The sequence below is a fragment of the Panthera leo genome, chromosome A2, assembly GCF_018350215.1.
Source record: "Panthera leo isolate Ple1 chromosome A2, P.leo_Ple1_pat1.1, whole genome shotgun sequence".
NCBI lineage: Eukaryota > Metazoa > Chordata > Mammalia > Carnivora > Felidae > Panthera > Panthera leo.
In genome coordinates, this window is record NC_056680.1 from 36644682 (window position 1) to 36664497 (window position 19816).

General features: G+C 47.7%; 1 long non-coding RNA gene and 1 pseudogene across 1 annotated transcript; one reads left to right on the forward strand and one right to left on the reverse strand.

Moving 5' to 3' along the window:
* The window catches only part of LOC122213116, a 28900-nt pseudogene extending 27805 nt beyond the window's left edge, over nucleotides 1-1095 (reverse strand).
* A 318-nt stretch (nucleotides 1096-1413) lies between these two features.
* On the forward strand, nucleotides 1414-17835 carry LOC122214561. The gene is made up of 3 exons (XR_006199958.1): nucleotides 1414-1472; nucleotides 1697-1801; nucleotides 17802-17835. It is a non-coding gene; the product is annotated as an uncharacterized LOC122214561 (long non-coding RNA).
* The last annotated feature ends 1981 nt before the right edge of the window (nucleotides 17836-19816 follow it).

Here is a 19816-nt window from a genome sequence, read left to right on the forward strand (position 1 = left end):
TCCCTCGCTTCGTTTTCGGGAGCCTTACGAGCTGCAGGCAGCACACACTGCTTCCCTCCCTCACACATGCCGCCCTTCCTTTTCGGGGCCGCCTGCCCTGTTTACCTAGAAGCTGGCATCTGGAATTCGAGGGGTAGACCCCTCGCCAAAACCCAAGACTCCGGGGCCCTGAGCTCCCGGGCTGTTGTGTGTCTCAGATCCGCTTGAATCCTAGGTGGGAAAGGGCAGCGAGACGGTGAGGGGTGGTGCAGAGACCACCCCCTACATACACACACGCGCTCAAGTCCACACCTGTGCGGAGCCCAGCGCCCCTTCTCCGCTCTTGGAGCCGAAATTGGCTGCCCTGGCGATCTCCGCCAGCGGAGATGGGGGTTGGGGGGTGGGGGGAGCGCCACTGCCCAAGAAAAGGTGGAGAGGGAAGAGGAGGGAGAGCGGCGCCTGGAGGGGAGGCGACGGAGTTGGGTGGAGGGGAGGCAGCCTACCTGGACTTGGCTTCCTTTGCTGCCGGTGCGCTTTCTCCAGCCCCAGCTTGGTGAAGATGCCTACAAGCATGACGGCCAGCACCCCGCACATGATGTAAAGGATCAGGTTGGTCTTGTCCTTCGTGGGGTGGTGCTGGGGGCCGTCCTTGCGCGCGGGGGGCTTGCGGGTGTTGAGCCACAGCGGAATGTCAGAGTCGGTGCAGGTGCTCTGATTCAGTCGCCGCTTCTTAAAATGTGCAGCAGAACCGCAAGTCACAAGTCCCTCAGCAGAAGATGAAGTCGCCCGAGGAACAACTGAACGGCTGGTCCCACTCGTCCCTGATATCGAAGTAGCCCCGGCAGAAGTTCGGCGTGGGCGCTCGGGTGGGGAACGCGTCCCAGACCCCCGCGCCCTCGCTGGCCTCTTCCGAGGCGGCCCCAGAGCGGCTGCACGCCCCCCTCCCCGCGCCAGCACTACCACGCAGCCCAGCTGAGCCAGCTGCCCGTGCCCCGCTCGCTCCTGCGCCCGGCACACGCGGGCGCACAGCTCGGGGAGGAAGCTGCCGAGGAGCAGCCGGAGGACGCTACGGATCCTGTCTCCCAGCCTGGGCTCGGCCGGCCGCCTCTCCAGGCGCGAAGCTGCCGAGGCTGTTGCCGGGGCTGCGAGCCGCCGCCAGCCGCACAGGCAGGGAGAGGCGCGGGGAGCTCGGTGGTTGGCGGCCCCTGCGCTGGGCTCAGCCCGCGTTCGCCTCCCGGGCGCCGCGCGCAGCGCGCCTAAGGGGAGGGGCCAGGCGGGGAGGAGCGCGCCTGGCGGGGCTGGGGGAGGACGAGTGGGGGCAAGCGCAGGGTGCAGGTCCGGCCCCCTACAGGGAGACGCGGAGGCCGGAGAGCAGCGGCGAGTGGGTCGTTCCGTGCCTCGCCTAGGCCGAAGGCTCCGGACTAGCCGCCCTGCGATCCCTCTCAGCTCTCCAGCTTGCTAAGTCCCCTGGAGAGAGCCAAGCAACGCTTTTGGTATGAAGAGAGGGCAGGAGGAAAGGGGGAGGGGGCAGGAGGGAACGAGGGGTGGAAAGGTCGCTAGCTCCAGAGAGGCGGGGGCGCGGAAGAGGTGAGTCGGCAGGGCTGGCGCGAGCGAGTTGGGGGGCGGGGCGGGGGTGCAGAGCTGAGCTAGGCTAGCGGGCGGGGAGGAGCGAGCGTCGGCAGCCACTGGGGCTGAAGGCACCGCTCGGGTTTCCCAGCAGGTGGAGGATGGCTGCGGGACCTTCCGCGCCCTCTCCGGGAGGGAGGCGCGGCTCAGACCTGTTCCGGGCGAAGAGGCGGCTCAGCCCCTGGCTTTTTCAGGCGTGAGTGCGCAGGAGCTGCGGTTGGAATCTGCCCTCCAGGGAAGGGGGGATTCGCAGGGGTTAGGTAGGGACAGACTAAGTGGCTTCCACTCCAAGGCAGACTGAGACACAGTCTGATCAGGATCGCCCCTCCAGGGTGCCCGGGCCGTCTCGCCCTTCCCTTCCCCGACTGAGCCCTCTAGCCAGGCGCGCGTCCGGGGTGGTTCTACTCCGTGGGACTTGCCTAGGACCAAGACTGAGCTGGGAAGGCGGGGTGGCAAGCCACTGGCCCCAGGGTAAGGACCCCCGGGGGAGGGCCGTGGGAGGAACTGAAGTCAAAGAAGCCCAGGGGGTAGGAAGAGGCAGCAGACCAGGCCCAGGCAGGGGCACGTCCCACGTCCCGGAAGGTCTTTCCTTGGGACTCTCCCAGGCCCCAGGACCTGCCACTTGTGTCCTTCTAAGACCTCGCGGGGGCGTTCCCTGCGTTCTACAGGAGGGCACACAGCACGCCCAGATCCAGTGCAGCACAAAGCCTGGACACCTAGCCTCAGCCACCCTCCCGCATCTGGAGCTCGCGTGTGGGTCTCTGGAGTCATCTGGCCCCTTGCTCAAGGAGCTCCCCAGACATCCTCACCCGAGGTGGTGCAGTCCGGCCTTGCTTCCTGGGCTTCCAGCCTCTGGTCCTTGCCCTTCAGCATTTCCAAATCTGCCCTCTCCACTCAGCTGATTCCAGGTGGAATCAGTTGGCCCTCTCTCATTTATCCCACTTCTTTCCTCTGCTTGAGTTTGACTCCAATAGCCCCCAAAACAGGATTTGCACCAAAGCTGCTACACTGAATTTAGATCTCCACAAGCCCCTGTGTTGTTTTTTTTTTTTTTAATTGCATTAACTAAGTATACACCTTGCAGTCAGCTGGGCGGTTTGCGGGGAAATGATGTCTCCACCACCCTCCCCTCCACTGGGCTTCAGTCAGGGGCTTCTCCGGGCATTTTCTTTCTTTTTTTTTTTTTTTTTTTTTTAATTTTTTTTTCAACGTTTTTTTTTATTTATTTTTGGGACAGAGAGAGACAGAGCATGAACAGGCGAGGGGCAGAGAGAGAGGGAGACACAGAATCGGAAACAGGCTCCAGGCTCCGAGCCATCAGCCCAGAGCCTGATGCGGGGCTCGAACTCACGGACCGGACCGCGAGATCGTGACCTGGCTGAAATCGGACGCTCAACCGACTGCGCCACCCAGGCGCCCCTCTCCAGGCATTTTCAAAGCACCAAAAAGTTGGGCCACCAATAAAATGACATAGTGGGTTCTCTAACCGAAAAAGCATGGTGGGGAGGTGGTTACTGAACTCCTTTGCAAGTTTTCTCAAAATGACAGGGAGTTTGGCTAACTGTGCCTTCTCTTGGAAGAATGTCACCTCCTGTCTTCTGAAAGACTAGCATAGAATGACCCTGTTCCAGCAAAAAATGAACCAGGCTGACACTGACCCAGCATATCCAGGAGTATGCCAGCCCTCGGAGACTCACTGAATCGCGGCCTGTATTATGTCCCAAACCCACCTGGACAAAGTGTGAGATTGTTTAGTCTAAATGCATCAGAGCCATCGGAATGAGGTTCCCAAAATACGGCAGTGTGGCATATGGGTCGACCCACACCCACCACCACTGTGTGAACCTCTACAAACACAAGCATTGGTGTGTGAGAACTAATGATGGCTGACATCTGATGCCTACAATAAACCCACTAAGCTTGTCTTTTCTAAAGTCACCTCCTCACAGATGCTCAAAGCATGCCTAGCACTCCCAGACAATCTGGGAATAGTTGCTAAACCACTGGAGTGACTGATCTCCTGTAACTCTATCTCTAGGTGATACTGCGAGGCCCACACAACAGAGGGAGGGACTGAAGCCCAAAGCGATTAAACCAGATGCCCACAGTAGCGCAGCAAGGGACGCTACACAGTTGGCATTTGACCCAAGAAATGTGACTCCAGGGTCTGTGTTGTAACCATTGCGGGTAGTGCCTGCCTAAAATAGGCCTCCAGATTCCCTGTCCATCTGACATTACATTATGTATTTGGTTTTTGCCTATCTCCGCACATTGAACGGTAAACTCCAGGGCAGAAAGGGGCCTTGAGTCCTGCAGCATCTCCCAGCACCTACAGCAGCAAGAAGCATGAGAAACACTCAAAAACTATTTATAGGCTGTTTTGGTGAACTTACTAAACTCTTATGCAAGACCCTTGGTGTGAAACCAAGGGAGGAAAGAAATGCAAACAACAGGGACAGACAATGGAGTTTCTGCTGTCAGGACCACACAGAGGGATTGGGATATTTCTAGGCACTAAATCAGAATTGGAAAGGACCCTTCCAGCAGGCCTGCCAAGGTCCAAGAGGCTGAGGCTCAGAGAGGTTAAGGTCTTTGTCCCAAGGTCACATGGTCAGCAAATGGGAAAGCCAGGGCTGGGTGCAGAATGCCAGACTCCTAACCTCTGCTTTCCTGCCTGCCCACCCCCACTGCACCCCACCGAGGCACCTCCCAGCAAGCATCAGGGCTGGGAGCCTAGGACAAGGGCCTGGTAGGAGGATAGGTCACAGACACCTTCCTGCAAGAGTTGGGGTTGTTCAGAGACATTTAAATTTGATTTTAAACAAGACAGAACAAAACAAACAAACAGAAAAAAACACCTTCGTGAAAAGAGACAAAATCTAGACAGAAAAGTCCATTTTAGAATCTGTCTCCAATCTGTAAAATATTGCCTGTCACCAGAATATTTGAGTTCGGTCCCCAGGGGAGATTTACTCTGGCTGCTATTCCAGGCTTTACTTAACAGAGACTGCCCCCTGTTTGTCACAAGGAGAGTGCAGGGAGCCTGCTTGGGAAAGAAGCCAACCTGATAGAAGGCCCCTTTGTGGCTTATTTGCCAGATCCCAAACTTTAAACCTGCTATCTCTGTGAACTTCATCCACCCCAAATTCCCTTGCTGTTCCCGCCTGGAACATTGCCCACACCCGTTTCCCAAGCCTTTGAAAAATATGTACAAGAAGGGGGGAATCAGGTTCATTTTCCTCTCTAAAGGAAGAAAGCCACTTTCCTCTGGGTATGTCAACTCAGTAAATGGAGTCACTGCCTCCTAATAGAAGTGTGATTATTGACAACATGTCCCCATTTAGAACATGTGGTTGAGAAAGCATTTCTGTAAGGGATCCCGGTGGGGAGGGGTGCGGGGTGTGTGTGTGTGGGGGGGGGGGGGATGGTGGTGGTTATTCACTTCCTAATTGAAACACCTGTCAAGTTCATAGAAGATGAAAAATCATCATCAAAGACCACCCCCACCACTACCCAAATGAATTCCTGCAAATGTGTTGAAATTAACATGCAGCTCTTCAGGAAACTGCTTTCTATGAAAGAGATGATGACATTATTATTTACAACACAGGCACTTTTAGTATCTAAGGAAGAATCTCGTTGGCTCTAGGCTTAATTATGTCAGTCTGCAGCACAATTTGCAAGGAACCTGCAACCATACTCCCCAATAATTAAGGGGAAGGACCGATGTTACAAAGGAGGTTTGCTCACCAGGACTCGGAGCCCACGTCAGTCTATATGCAACTCCACAAATTAGACTCTCTGTGTTGTGGCCCTCACCGGAAGGCATTGATTCTTAATAGTCCTCATCGGGTGACTCTTAGGGTTTCAAAAAGGTTTCTTAGCAACTGTTAGCCTTGCAAAAAAGAAAAGAGATGACACACAAGCTGTTGGTTGCAAACCTTAAGAGCTGCCTGGGGGCTGGGGGAGATCAAAACTGGACCCCCATATACAGAGGGCAAGGAGAGACCAAAGGAGGAGGCAGATGTCTCCAGATGGGTGGATGGTGGGGGTAATAAGCAAGGGAACTTACAAGGCCTGCCCTGGGCCCTGCAAGGCAAGTGGATCTCTCCACCTGCCTGCCAGAATCTTACAAGTTTATATTACACACAACCCGCAGTAGGGGTCAGTAGTATATCGCCCAGATGGTCTCAGCAGCACTTTCTCTCTCAAGGCTGCATCCTTGAAGCAGACTCCTGGTGCCAGAACAGTGTTTGGAATATACATTGCAAGGATAGGGGAGGGGATGATGAGCCTCCGATTGCCCACCGCCAGCTCAGGGGTCAACTGAAGGTCATGTCCCCTCGATGACTTTCTCCAACAGAAGCCAAAATGTGGCCAGCACCTTGCCGTGCTGGGGCAACACGCTGGTTTGATATATTTTATTCTCTTGTTCTGAAAAGAGAAAGGAAACTACAAGAGAAGTGAAGTGGGTCTAAATTTTGGTTCCCCCAGACTACAAGTAGTAGGTGAGATGCTTTTTGGTGGTACCCAAACATGTTTGTAAATAATTTTATATTTATTGCTAATGTGTGTCAGAAAAAATTAATGACACATCGAACACTTGGCTTCAGGGGAAAAACATTTAAGGTGCACATCAATTTAAAGTCCATTTAAGAAGAATAATAAATACATTATAGTATTTATTAATAAAGTAAAAATGCAGAAAATAAGATGAAGTGTCTTGTGTTTAGGAAACGTGGGTTTTGGTATGAGGACAGGGTTTCTCAGCTTCAATGCTATCCACACTTTTTTTTTAATGTTTATGTATTTATTTTTGAGAGTGAGACAGAGCGTGAGCAGAGCAGGGACAGAGAGAGAGAGAGAGAGGAAGACACAGAATCTGAAGCAGGCTCCAGCTTCTGAGCTGTCAGCCCTGACCCAGATGAGTGGCTCAGACTGGAGGACCGTGAGAACCTGACCTGAGCCAAGGTCAGTAGCTTAACCGGCTGAGCCACCCAGGTGCCCCAATGCTATTGACATTTTGGAGTGGATCATTCTGTGATGGGGGGAGCTGATGTGGGGGGCTGTCCTGTGCATCGTAGAAGGTTCAGAGGCATCTCTGGACTCTACCCACTAGATGCCAGTAGCACCTCCCAGTTGCCACAACCAAACACAGGTGATGAGCAGACATTGCGAAATCAGTTGAGAACCGCCCCATGTTTAAATCCTAGTTCTTTCTGTATGAGGTTTATGACCTCAAATGAGTCGCTTAACCTCTCTAAGCCTCAGTTTCCCCACCTATAAGATGTGGATATGAATGGGTCTTTCCCGGGACACCTGGGTGACTCTTTCGGCTAAGCCTCTCTGACTCTTGATTTTAGCTCAGATCATGATCTCATGGTTGGTGAGTTCAAGCCCCATGTTGGGCTCCACGCTGACACCGAGGAGCCTGGTTGGAATTCATTCTCTCTCTCTGCCCCTCCCCCATGCGCTTGCTTGCTCTCTCTGTCTCTCTCTCTCAATAAATAAATAAATAAATAAATAAATACTTTAAAAAAAGAATGGTGCTTTCCCCAGGAATATTACAAACACTCCATATCTTGCATAGAGCGCTTAGCACAGTGAAATGGAACTTTGGCAGTGCTTAGTAAACAGTCATTCTTACGACAGGAAACCTAAAGGAGCCTAGCAGGTGGTAGGCGCTGCGCTGAGTCCTGGGGAGACAGAAGGCTGAGACAACATCCTTGCTCTCCAGGATCTCAGATCTCCAGGACAAGATAGAATATAGAGGCAGGGCAAGCTTCCTGGGCATGCAGTCTGGACAGCCTTACAGCAACCCATGCTCAGGAGGGCCCCATGCTTCGCCTGCTGCTCTGCCATTGTCGTGAAACTCTTAAATGATTTCTCAACACGGGGCCTCACCAATTCTGCAGCGAGTCCTCTATGTAAGGGATGCAACTCTGGAAAAATGAGGGGTCAAGCATTTGGGAACTTACAGGGGGATGCTTTGCTCCGCCTACACACAGGCAAAGGCATCTCTTAAAGTGTTGACATCAAATCAGTCCTAGCTTACATGTATGTAAGCATTCTCAGCAATGTAGCAAGAAGAATTTTTTTTTTAAGTAGGCTTTATGCCTAGTGTGGAGTCAAATGCTGGTCTTGAACTCACAACCCTGAGATCAAGACCTGAGCTGAGATCAAGTTTAACCAACGGAGCCACCCAGGCACCCCACCGCAGGAAGAATTTTGGTAGATTCTCTTTAAAAATAGTTTTCGCGGTGCCTGGGTGATTCAGTCGGTTAAGTATCCAACTCCTGATCTCGGCTCAGGGTATGATCTCACAATTCCTGAGATCAAGCCCCACGTGGGGCTCTGAGCTGACAGTGTGGAGCCCACTTGGGATTATCTCTTTCCCTATCTTTCTGACCCCCCACCAAAATAAATAAATAAACTAAAAAAAAACCCAGGTAGTTGTCAAATGTCAGTCCCAAGAACTATATTGAAGTTTTCCATAGTTAAGTTTCCACTGGTCCATAGAAAATTGAAAAAAATTATGGTTGATGAAATAGATATTCTATAAGTAGCTCTTTTAAAGGTTGTATACTCTATTTGTGTAACAATCACTTTCTAAACTATGTTAGTCTTGTGTCTGTGTGTGTGTGTGTGTGTGTGTGTGTGTAAATATTTCTTACCAGAGAAAAAATGGTAAACTTATCATGCCTAATCTTTGGTCATTTTACTATAGACGAAATATCAGAGTCTGGGATGACTAATGTGAGAATCTCACAGTAGGTTTAGTTCATAAGTCAAGTGGTAGTTTGAGGCAATTCTCTGAATAATTTAAGTCCCTCCAACTGTGCTGTGAAACCAAAATAGGATTTAGGGTCATTCATTTTCCAGCTAGCTACATTGGCTAAAATGTGAGGTGTATCCATAGGAATCAGCTATGGCTGGATGCAAACCACACAACTCCCAGGACCCATGTCTCTCCGAATAGCCTGCTTGGAATTCATTCTCTCCCTCTGCCCCTCCCCCATGCACTTGCTTGCTCTTTCTGTCTCTCTCAATAAATAAATAAATAAATAAATAAATACTTTAAAAAAAGAATGGTGCTTTCCCCAGGAATATTACAAACACTCCATATTTTTTTTTTTGTCCTTTGCTACATTATTTTTTTTTAATATATGAAATTTACTGTCAAATTGGTTTCCATACAACACCCAGTACTCATCCCAAAAGGTGCCCTCCTCAATACCCATCACCCACCCTGCCCTCCCTCCCACCCCCCATCAATCCTCAGTTTGTTCTCAGTTTTTAACAGTCTCTTATGCTTTGGTTCTCTCCCACTCTAACCTCTTTTTTTTTTTTCTTCCCCTCCCCCATGGGTTTCTGTTACGTTTCTCAGGATCCACATAAGAGTGAAACCATATGGTATCTGTCTTTCTCTGTATGGCTTATTTCACTTAGCATCACACTCTCCAGTTCCATCCACGTTGCTACAAAAGGCCATATTTCATTCTTTCTCATTGCCACGTAGTATTCCATTGTGTATATAAACCACAATTTCTTTATCCATTCATCAGTTGATGGACATTTAGGCTTTTTCCATAATTTGGCTATTGTTGAGAGTGCTGCTATAAACATTGGGGTACAAGTGCCCCTATGCATCAGTACTCCTGTATCCCTTGGATAAATTCCTAGCAGTGCTATTGCTGGGTCATAGGGTAGGTCTATTTTTAATTTTCTGAGGAACCTCCACACTGCTTTCCAGAGCGGATGCACCAATTTGCATTCCCACCAACAGTGCAAGAGGGTTCCCGTTTCTCCACATCCTCGCCAGCATCTATAGTCTCCTGATTTCTTCATTTTGGCCACTCTGACTGGAGTGAGGTGATATCTGAGTGTGGTTTTGATTTGTATTTCCCTGATAAGGAGCGACGTTGAACATCTTTTCATGTGCCTGTTGGCCATCCGGATGTCTTCTTTAGAGAAGTGTCTATTCATGTTTTCTGCCCATTTCTTCACTGGGTTATTTGTTTTTCGGGTGTGGAGTTTGATGAGCTCTTTATAGATTTTGGATACTAGCCCTTTGTCCGATATGTCATTTGCAAATATCTTTTCCCATTCCGTTGGTTGCCTTTTAGTTTTGTTGGTTGTTTCCTTTGCTGTGCAGAAGCTTTTTATCTTCATAAGGTCCCAGTAATTCACTTTTGCTTTTAATTCCCTTGCCTTTGGGGATGTGTCGAGTAAGAGATTGCTACGGCTGAGGTCAGAGAGGTCTTTTCCTGCTTTCTCCTCTAAGGTTTTGATGGTTTCCTGTCTCACATTCAGGTTCTTTCTCCATTTTGAGTTTATTTTTGTGAATGGTGTGAGAAAGTGGTCTAGTTTCAACCTTCTGCATGTTGCTGTCCAGTTCTCCCAGCACCATTTGTTAAAGAGACTGTCTTTTTTCCATTGGATGTTCTTTCCTGCTTTGTCAAAGATGAGTTGGCCATACGTTTGTGGGTCTAGTTCTGGGGTTTCTATTCTATTCCATTGGTCTATGTATCTGTTTTTGTGCCAATACCATGCTGTCTTGATGATTACAGCTTTGTAGTAGAGGCTAAAGTCTGGGATTGTGATGCGTCCCGCTTTGGTCTTCTTCTTCAAAATTACTTTGGCTATTCGGGGCCTTTTGTGGTTCCATATGAATTTTAGGATTGCTTGTTCTAGTTTCGAGAAGAATGCTGGTGCAATTTTGATTGGGATTGCATTGAATGTGTAGATAGCTTTGGGTAGTATTGACATTTTGACAATATTTATTCTTCCAATCCATGAGCAGGGAATATCTTTCCATTTCTTTATATCTTCTTCAATTACCTGCATAAGCTTTCTATAGTTTTCAGCATACAGATCTTTTACATCTTTGGTTAGATTTATTCCTAGGTATTTTATGCTTCTTGGTGCAATTGTGAATGGGATCAGTTTCTTGATTTGTCTTTCTGTTGCTTCATTGTTAGTGTATAAGAATGCAACTGATTTCTGTACGTTGATTTTGTATCCTGCAACTTTGCTGAATTCATGTATCAGTTCTAGCAGACTTCTGGTGGAGTCTATTGGATTTTCCATGTATAATATCATGTCATCTGCAAAAAGCGAAAGCTTGACTTCATCTTTGCCAATTTTGATGCCTTTGATTTCCTTTTGTTGTCTGATTGCTGATGCTAGAACTTCCAGCAGTATGTTAAACAACAGCGGTGAAACAGTGGGCATCCCTGTCGTGTTCCTGATCTCAGGGAAAAAGCTCTCAGTTTTTCCCCGTTGAGGATGATGTTAGCTGTGGGCTTTTCATAAATGGCTTTTATGATCTTTAAGTATGTTCCTTCTATCCCGACTTTCTCAAGGGTTTTTATTAAGAAAGGGTGCTGGATTTTGTCAAAGGCCTTTTCTGCATCGATTGACAGGATCATATGGTTCTTCTCTTTTTTTTTGTTAATGTGATGTATCATGTTGATCGATTTGCGAATGTTGAACCAGCCCTGCATCCCAGGAATGAATCCCACTTGATCATGGTGAATAATTCTTTTTATATGCTGTTGAATTCGATTTGCTAGTATCTTATTGAGAATTTTTGCATCCATATTCATCAGGGATATTGGCCTGTAGTTCTCTTTTTTTACTGGGTCTCTATCTGGTTTAGGAATCAAAGTAATACTGGCTTCATAGAATGAGTCTGGAAGTTTTCCTTCCCTTTCTATTTCTTGGAATAGCTTGAGAAGGATAGGTATTATCTCTGCTTTAAACGTCTGGTAGAACTCCCCTGGGAAGCCATCTGGTCCTGGACTCTTATTTGTTGGGAGATTTTTGATAACCGATTCAATGTCTTCGCTGGTTATGGGTCTGTTCAAGCTTTCTATTTCCTCCTGATTGAGTTTTGGAAGAGTGTGGGTGTTTAGGAATTTGTCCATTTCTTCCAGGTTGTCCAATTTGTTGGCATATAATTTTTCATGGTATTCCCTGATAATTGTTTGTATCTCTGAGGGATTGGTTGTAATAATTCCATTTTCATTCATGATTTTATCTATGTGGGTCATCTCCCTTTTCTTTTTGAGAAGCCTGGCTAGAGGTTTGTCAATTTTGTTTATTTTTTCAAAAAACCAACTCTTGGTTTCGTTGATCTGCTCTACAGTTTTTTTAGATTCTATATTGTTTATTTCTGCTCTGATCTTTATTATTTCTCTTCTTCTGCTGGGTTTAGGCTGCCTTTGCTGTTCTGCTTCTACTTCCTTTAGGTGTGCTGTTAGATTTTGTATTTGGGATTTTTCTTGTTTCTTGAGATAGGCCTGGATTGCAATGTATTTTCCTCTCAGGACTGCCTTCGCTGCGTCCCAAAGCGTTTGGATTGTTGTATTTTCATTTTCGTTTGTTTCCATATATTTTTTAATTTCTTCTCTAATTGCCTGGTTGACCCACTCATTCGTTAGTAGGGTGTTCTTTAACCTCCATGCTTTTGGAGGTTTTCCAGACTTTTTCCTGTGGTTGATTTCAAGCTTCATAGCATTGTGGTCTGAAAGTACGCATGGTATAATTTCAATTCTTGTAAACTTATGAAGGGCTGTTTTTTGACCCAGTATATGATCTATCTTGGAGAGTGTTCCATGTGCACTCGAGAAGAAAGTATATTCTGTTGCTTTGGGATGCAGAGTTCTAAATATATCTGTCAAGTCCATCTGATCCAATGTATCATTCAGGGCCCTTGTTTCTTTATTGACTGTGTGTCTAGATGATCTATCCATTTCTGTAAGTGGGGTGTTAAAGTCCCCTGCAATGACCACATTCTTATCAATAAGGTTGCTTATGTTTATGAGTAATTGTTTTATATATTTGGGGGCTCCGGTATTCGGCGCATAGACATTTATAATTGTTAGCTCTTCCTGATGGATAGACCCTGTAATTATTATATAATGCCCTTGTTCATCTCTTGTTACAGCCTTTAATTTAAAGTCTAGTTTGTCTGATATAAGTATGGCTACTCCAGCTTTCTTTTGGCTTCCAGTAGCATGATAAATAGTTCTCCATCCCCTCACTCTCAATCTAAAGGTGTCCTCAGATCTAAAATGAGTCTCTTGTAGACAGCAAATAGATGGGTCTTGTTTTTTTATCCATTCTGATACCCTATGTCTTTCGTTTGGCGCATTTAATCCATTTACATTCAGTGTTATTAGAGAAAGATACGGGTTTAGAGTCATTGTGATGTCTGTATGTTTTATGCTTGTAGTGATGTCTCTGGTACTTTGTCTCACAGGATCCCCCTTAGGATCTCTTGTAGGGCTGGTTTCGTGGTGACGAATTCCTTCAGTTTTTCTTTGTTTGGGAAGACCTTTATCTCTCCTTCTATTCTAAATGACAGACTTGCTGGATAAAGGATTCTCGGCTGCATATTTTTTCTGTTTAGCACACTGAAGATATCGTGCCAAGCCTTTCTGGCCTGCCAAGTTTCAAAGAAGAGATCAGTCACGAGTCTTATAGGTCTCCCTTTATATGTGAGGGCACATTTATCCCTTGCTGCTTTCAGAATTTTCTCTTTATCCTTGTATTTTGCCAGTTTCACTATGATATGTCGTGCAGAAGATCGATTCAAGTTATGTCTGAAGGGAGTTCTCTGTGCCTCTTGGATTTCAATGCCTTTTTCCTTCCCCAGTTCAGGGAAGTTCTCAGCTATAATTTCTTCAAGTACCCCTTCAGCCCCTTTCCCTCTCTCTTCCTCCTCTGGGATACCAATTATGCGTATATTATTTCTTTTTAGTGTATCACTTAGTTCTCTAATTTTCCCCTCATACTCCTGGATTTGTTTATCTCTCTTTCTCTCAGCTTCCTCTTTTTCCATAACTTTATCTTCTAGTTCACCTATTCTCTCCTCTGCCTCTTCAATCTGAGCTGTCGTCATTTCCATTTTGTTTTGCATTTCGTTTAAAGCGCTTTTCAGCTCCTCGTGACTGTTCCTTAGTCCCTTGATCTCTGTGGCAAGAGATTCTCTGCTGTCCTGTATACCGTTTTCAAGCCCAGCGATTAATTTTATGACTATTATTCTAAATTCACTTTCTGTTATATTATTTAAATCCTTTTTGATCAGTTCATTAGCTGTTGTTATTTCCTGGAGATTCTTCTGAGGGGAATTCTTCCGTTTGGTCATTTTGGATAGTCCCTGGAGTGGTGAGGACCTGCAGGGCACTTCCCCCGTGCTGTGGTGTATAACTGGAGTTGGTGGGCGGGGCCGCAGTCCGACCCGATGTCTGCCCCCAGCCCACCGCTGGGGCCACAGTCAGACTGGTGTGTGCCTTCTCTTCCCCTCTCCTAGGGGCGGGATTCACTGTGGGGTGGCGTGGCCCGTCTGGGCTACTTGCACACTGCCAGGCTTGTGGTGCTGGGGATCTAGCGTATTAGCTGGGGTGGGTAGGCAAGGTGCATGGGGGCAGGAGGGGCAGGCTTAGCTCGCTTCTCCTTAGGTGATCCACTTCAGGAGGGGCCCTGTGGCAGCGGGAGGGAGTCAGATCCGCTGCCGGAGGTTTGGCTCCGCAGAAGCACAGAGTTGGGTGTTTGCACGGAGCGAGCAAGTTCCCTGGCAGGAACTGGTTCTCTTTGGGATTTTGGCTGGGGGATGGGCGAGGGAGATGGCGCTGGCGAGCGCCTTTGTTCCCCGCCAAGCTGAGCTCTGCCGTCCGGGGGCTCAGCAGCTCTCCCTCCCTTTGTCCTCCAGCCTTCCCGCTTTCTGAGCAGAGCTGTTAACTTATGACCTCCCAGACGCTAAGTCGTGCTTGCTGTCGGAACACAGTCCGTCCGGCCCCTCCGCTTTTGCCAGCCAGACTCGGGGGCTCTGCTTGGCCGGCGAGCCGCCCCTCCGCCCCGGCTCCCTCCCGCCAGTCCGTGGAGCGTGCACCGCCTCCCCGCCCTTCCTACCCTCTTCCTTGGGCCTCTTGTCTGCGCTTGGCTCCGGAGACTCCGTTCTGCTAATCCTCTGGCGGTTTTCTGGGTTCTTTAGGCAGGTGTAGGTGGAATCTAAGTGATCAGCAGGACGCGCGGTGAGCCCAGCGTCCTCCTACGCCGCCATCTTCCCTCCAACCTTCACAAACACTCCATATCTTGCATAGACCACTTTGCACAGTGAAATGGAACTTTGGCAGTGCTTAGTAAACAGTCATTCTTAAGACAGGAAACCTGAAGAAGCCTAGCAGGTGGCAGGCACTGCCCTGAGTCCTGGGGAGACAGAAGGCTGAGACAACATCCTTGCTCTCCAGGATCTCAGATCTCCAGGACAAGATAGAATATAGAGGCAGGGCAAGCTTCCTGGGCATGCAGTCTGGACAGCCTTACAGCAACCCATGCTCAGGAGGAGACGAAATACCAGAGTCTGGGATGACTAATGTAAGAACCTCACAGTAGGGTTTGTTCACAAGTTAAGTGGTAGTTTGAGGCAATTCTCTGAATAATTTAAGTCCCTCCAACTGTGCTGTGAAACCAAAATAGGTTTTAGGGTCATGCATTTTCCAGCTAGCTACATTGGCTAAAATGATGAGGTATATCCCAGGAATTAGCTACGGCTGGATGCAAAGCACACAACTCCCCGGACCCATGTCTCTCTGCTCCAACAAATGCCTATAAATACAGATTGTATCAGATAGTTTTTTCCATGTAACAAATCATCCCAACATTTAGTGGCTTAAAATAATAACTCCTTATTTAACCAACAGTTCCGTAGATTGGCAACTTAGGTTGGCCTCAACTGGATGGTTCCTCTGGTCTTGGTTGGACTCACTCATGCATTTGCTGCTAAACTGCCAGGTCACCAGGGTGCTGGTTGGTCTGGGACAGCCTTCATTTGGGACAGCTCCTCTCTGTCCCATGAGATTTCTCATAAGCCATCAGGCTAGCCCAAGCTTTTTCACATGATGCCTGGGCAGGGTTCCTAGTCACCAAAATAAAGCACGTGAGACTTATTGAGACCCAGGGTCAGCACAGGCACGTCATCACTGTGCCACATTCTGTTGGCACAAAACAAGCTACAAAGGCAGTTTATATTCAAGGAGAATATGGAAGAGTGGCAAGGCTGCATTGCAAAGGGACATGCATGTGGTGCCTGGGTGGCCCACTCAGTTAAGCATCCGACTTTTGACGTCAGCTTGGGGTATGATCTCACAGTTTGTGAGTTCGAGCCCCGTGTCAGGCCTGTGCTGACAGCGGGGAGGCTGCTTGGGATTCTGTCTCTCCCTCTCTCTGCTCCTTGACCACTTGCTCTCTCTCTTTCTCTCTCTTGAAAATAAAAAAAAAGAAAGAAAGAAAAGAAAAGGGACATGCATGCAGAATGTGTGAATCACTGTAGCTATTTTTTTTTATACCAACTGTCTGAGTCCATTTTGGCTTCTGTAACAAAATGTCATATACTGGTTGGTTTGTAAATAGTAGAAATCTATTTCTCACAGTTCTGGAAGCTGGCAAGATCAAGACACAAGCACGGACACATTCTGGTGACAGCCCTCTTCCTGGTTCATAGGTGGCACCTTTTCACTATGTCCTCACATGGCAGAAGGGGTGATAGAGCTCTGTGGGGTCTCTTCTAGAAGAACAGTGATTCCATTAGTAAAGATGCCACCCTCATGACCTAACCATCTCCCAAAGGTCCTAGTTTCTAATATCATCATATTGGTCCTTAAGATTTCCAGATGGGAATTTTGAGAGGGCAAAAATATTTATTTAAAAAACAATTTTTTTAATGTTTGTCTTTGTTTTTGAGACAAAGAGAGACAGAGCATGAGCATGGGGGGTGGGCACAGAGAGAGGGAGACACAGAATCTGAAGCAGGCTCCAGGCTCTGAGGTGTCAGCACAGAGCCCACTGTGGGGCTTGAACTCACAGACTGTGAGATCATGACCTGAGCTGAATCCGAGGATTAACTGACTAAGCCACCCAGGTGCCCCTGAGAGGACACAAACATTTAGAGGATAGCTTCAACCTACCAAACAGTTCAAATGGCATTACTACCAACCACGGTAGAATGAAAATCCCCCTATCACCAAGACTGCCTCACCGACAGTATTCCAGGAGAAACTTATACACACGTTTGTACTGTCTGCAAAGAAGCAACAGTCACATAACGTTATACAAGTTGTACTTTCACCTACATAATCAGAACAACCCCTGTACATTGGAAAGTTTGGTACCCAAACAGCCAGCCATGTGTCCAAACACTAAACCGGGAGGTCCTTGGTGCCTCCCTTTGTTTCAACTTCCATATCCTGTCAGTCACCAAGTTCTGTCAATTCTCCCTCCTGAACAAACATCAGATCCTTCCTTCCTGTCATCCCTGTTCCTCCTGTTTCACTTCAGCCCTCATCATCTCTCATGGTGACGATGACACTTCTCCCTAATTTTGCCTACCCCCCTCATGTCCTCATCCTGAATCCAGTTGTCTTTCATTCACTTAACAAGCCTTTATTGAATGCTCACATCCTGCCAAGCACTCTGCTGGTGGTGGCAGATACAACAGGAAATAAGAGAGCCCCTAGTTTGGTAAAGGAAAGAAGCAAAAAAGACTTAATTTATCCGTCAGGGCAGGTCATGTGCTGTACTGCATAACCACAAAATCTGTGGCTTAACCCAGTAAATGGTGACTTAGGAATCCAGGTCTCTCCCATCATGTAGCTCCACCATCATAAAATCCTTTACTTTGAGCCATGTGGGAGCCATGTGGAGGCCATATAGAGCCATAAAGGAAAGAGCAGAAGGATGGAGTGAGGTAGTTTATGGCCATGCCTGGCAAGTGGCATACATCATTCCCACCATATTTCATTGGCTGAACTCGGTCACATGGTCCCAACTTAAGCACAAAGGGCTCTGGGAAATGTAGTGTTCCTACATGCTCAGAGCAGGAAAGAGAGCTGGTGAGTGTATAACCAGTCCTTTCCTCAATGGATGATTGTCATGCATGTAACTGGGAAGTATGGCATCCTAAGGGAACCAGGGGCGGGTCTAATGTATTTACTATAGCCTTGGATTCAGGAAGGCAGGGCGGTGGGCTAAATAATGGCCCCCGAAGATATCCAAGTCCTAATCCCTGGAACCTCAAACCTAGTACCTGGCAGAAAGGACTTTGTACATGTGATTAAGGATCTTGAGACAGAGAAATTGCTCTGGATTATCCAAGGGGGCCCTAACTGTAATCATGAGTGTTCTTCTAACAGGTAGATGGAGGGAGAGACCAGGGAAGAGAAAAGGGAGATGGGATGACAGAAGCAGAGACTGGAGTGATGTGCTTGAAGATGGAGGAAGGGTCCATAAGCCCCACAAGCTAAAAAGCTGGGAAAGGCAAGGAACAGATTATCTCTTGGAACCCCCAGAAGGAATCAGCCTGCCAACACCTTGCTTTTAGGCTGTTAAGGCTCAATTTGAACTTCTGGCCTCTGCAAGTATAAGAGAATAAAGTTTTCTTGCTTTCAAATACTGAATTGGTGGTAATTTGTGACAACAACAAGAGGAAACTAATACAAGCAGTTATGCCTACACTAAGTTCCAGATAAGGATCACACATTAGTGAGCTAGGCAAAAAGACTGGAAGACAGGGCCAGAAGTGGAAGTTAAGGCTGAAGGGTAGCAAGGTCCAGATCCAACAGGATTTTCCAGGGAGGAGAGGGAGGGGAGGAGGGCAGTGAATTTAAGCCTGAGGGCACCAGAAAGCCACTGAAGCAGGAGTGACCTGACCAAGATCTGCATTTTCGCATGATAACCCCACCTGCTCTGTGGAGAGCACATCAGGGGAACCAGTGCTGGTGCAGAAGACAGTCATTTATTTGCTTTATCCCAGGAGAAAAGTAGAAAGGCAATATTCCAGGGTCCTGGCAATATGTAGTGGAATCAACGGGACTTGGTGATGGCCCGCCTCTGATAAGAGACATCCACTCCATCAGCAACATCAGCTGCACCAACTCTGATGGTCGATGGTACCTGCAGAGGACGTAACCTGCTTAGCCACCTATCCGGAATTGAGACAAACTAGGGAAGTCTAAAGGAACAGGCAAGGTGCCTGTGAAGACCGGGTGCCATCCATTGGATGCCTTCTTCCAAATCCTGTATTGCCAAGACCATCATGTCTTTTGTAATTTGAGTAAAATAGTTAGAGCACCATCCCCATATACAGGGAAACCCAGCATTAACCTTCATCACCACCCACGCCACGATCAAGGGATTTCTATTTCTCCGAATCACTTCTGACTCTGATTTCCTGTTGCTGCTTGTACAGCTAACCAAACGATGGGTGAGCTGAGGCTGAAATCCAACCTACACTGTCCTGGCCGAAGCATGTACTCTTGGTGTATACAGAAACTGATTTGATGCTTGGCATGGCCAGAACTTGGAGCTTTTGAGGAGAAAACACTGGAAATAAAGGTCAAGTAGGGGGTCAGCTTAAAGTGTTTCAATTCCTTGCTAAGGGGCTCAAGACTGCTTTCTATAATGATGGTACCTTGTCCAACAATGTAAAACAAAGACAGACACATCCATTCAGATTTGCATCTTATGCAAATCATGTTGCCAGCGAATCTGGTCCTCATCAGCCTTCTGGGACCAAGAAAAAGCCAACTAGTCTGAGCTGAGAACATCTATACCGAGTCCTGTGGGGAATCCCATTGGCCTCCATGCACAGACTGGATCAAACAGTGCTGGGAAACAGAAAGGGAAAATGGATGTGATTCTAGAGAGAAGCAGAAACAAGACAAAGAGAAACTTAACTACCTGGCTGATGGCTTTCTGGATCCTGAGATTTGGGGGTTCTGCGTGCTACTCCTGGATCTCCCAATAAAGTCCTCCTAACTTCCTCCTGTTTTTGCCGAAATTAACGCAAGTTGATTCCTGTTATAATTCTGGCCTGGATACCGTGTGTCCAGTTTCTGTCTTCAGGCCTTTGTCACATCACCACCAATTGTCACATTTTGTGTCTCTCCTCCCCGATGCCATGAGTTGGCCAGATGGAGAGGAGGAGGAGAGGTCAGGGGAAGGCGGGGGGGGGGGGGGGAAGAAGAGAGAAAGGTGTCATTGCATACATAACCAAAGATGTAGAAAAGTATTCATTATGGCATTGTCTGTAATAGCAAAGGACTGAAAACCACCTCCATCGGTGAGAGAACTGATAGTCTCCCAGAGAGATCGCTCCATCGGTGAGGTACTGGCTAAATAACTCACGGTACTTCCATATTGGAATACT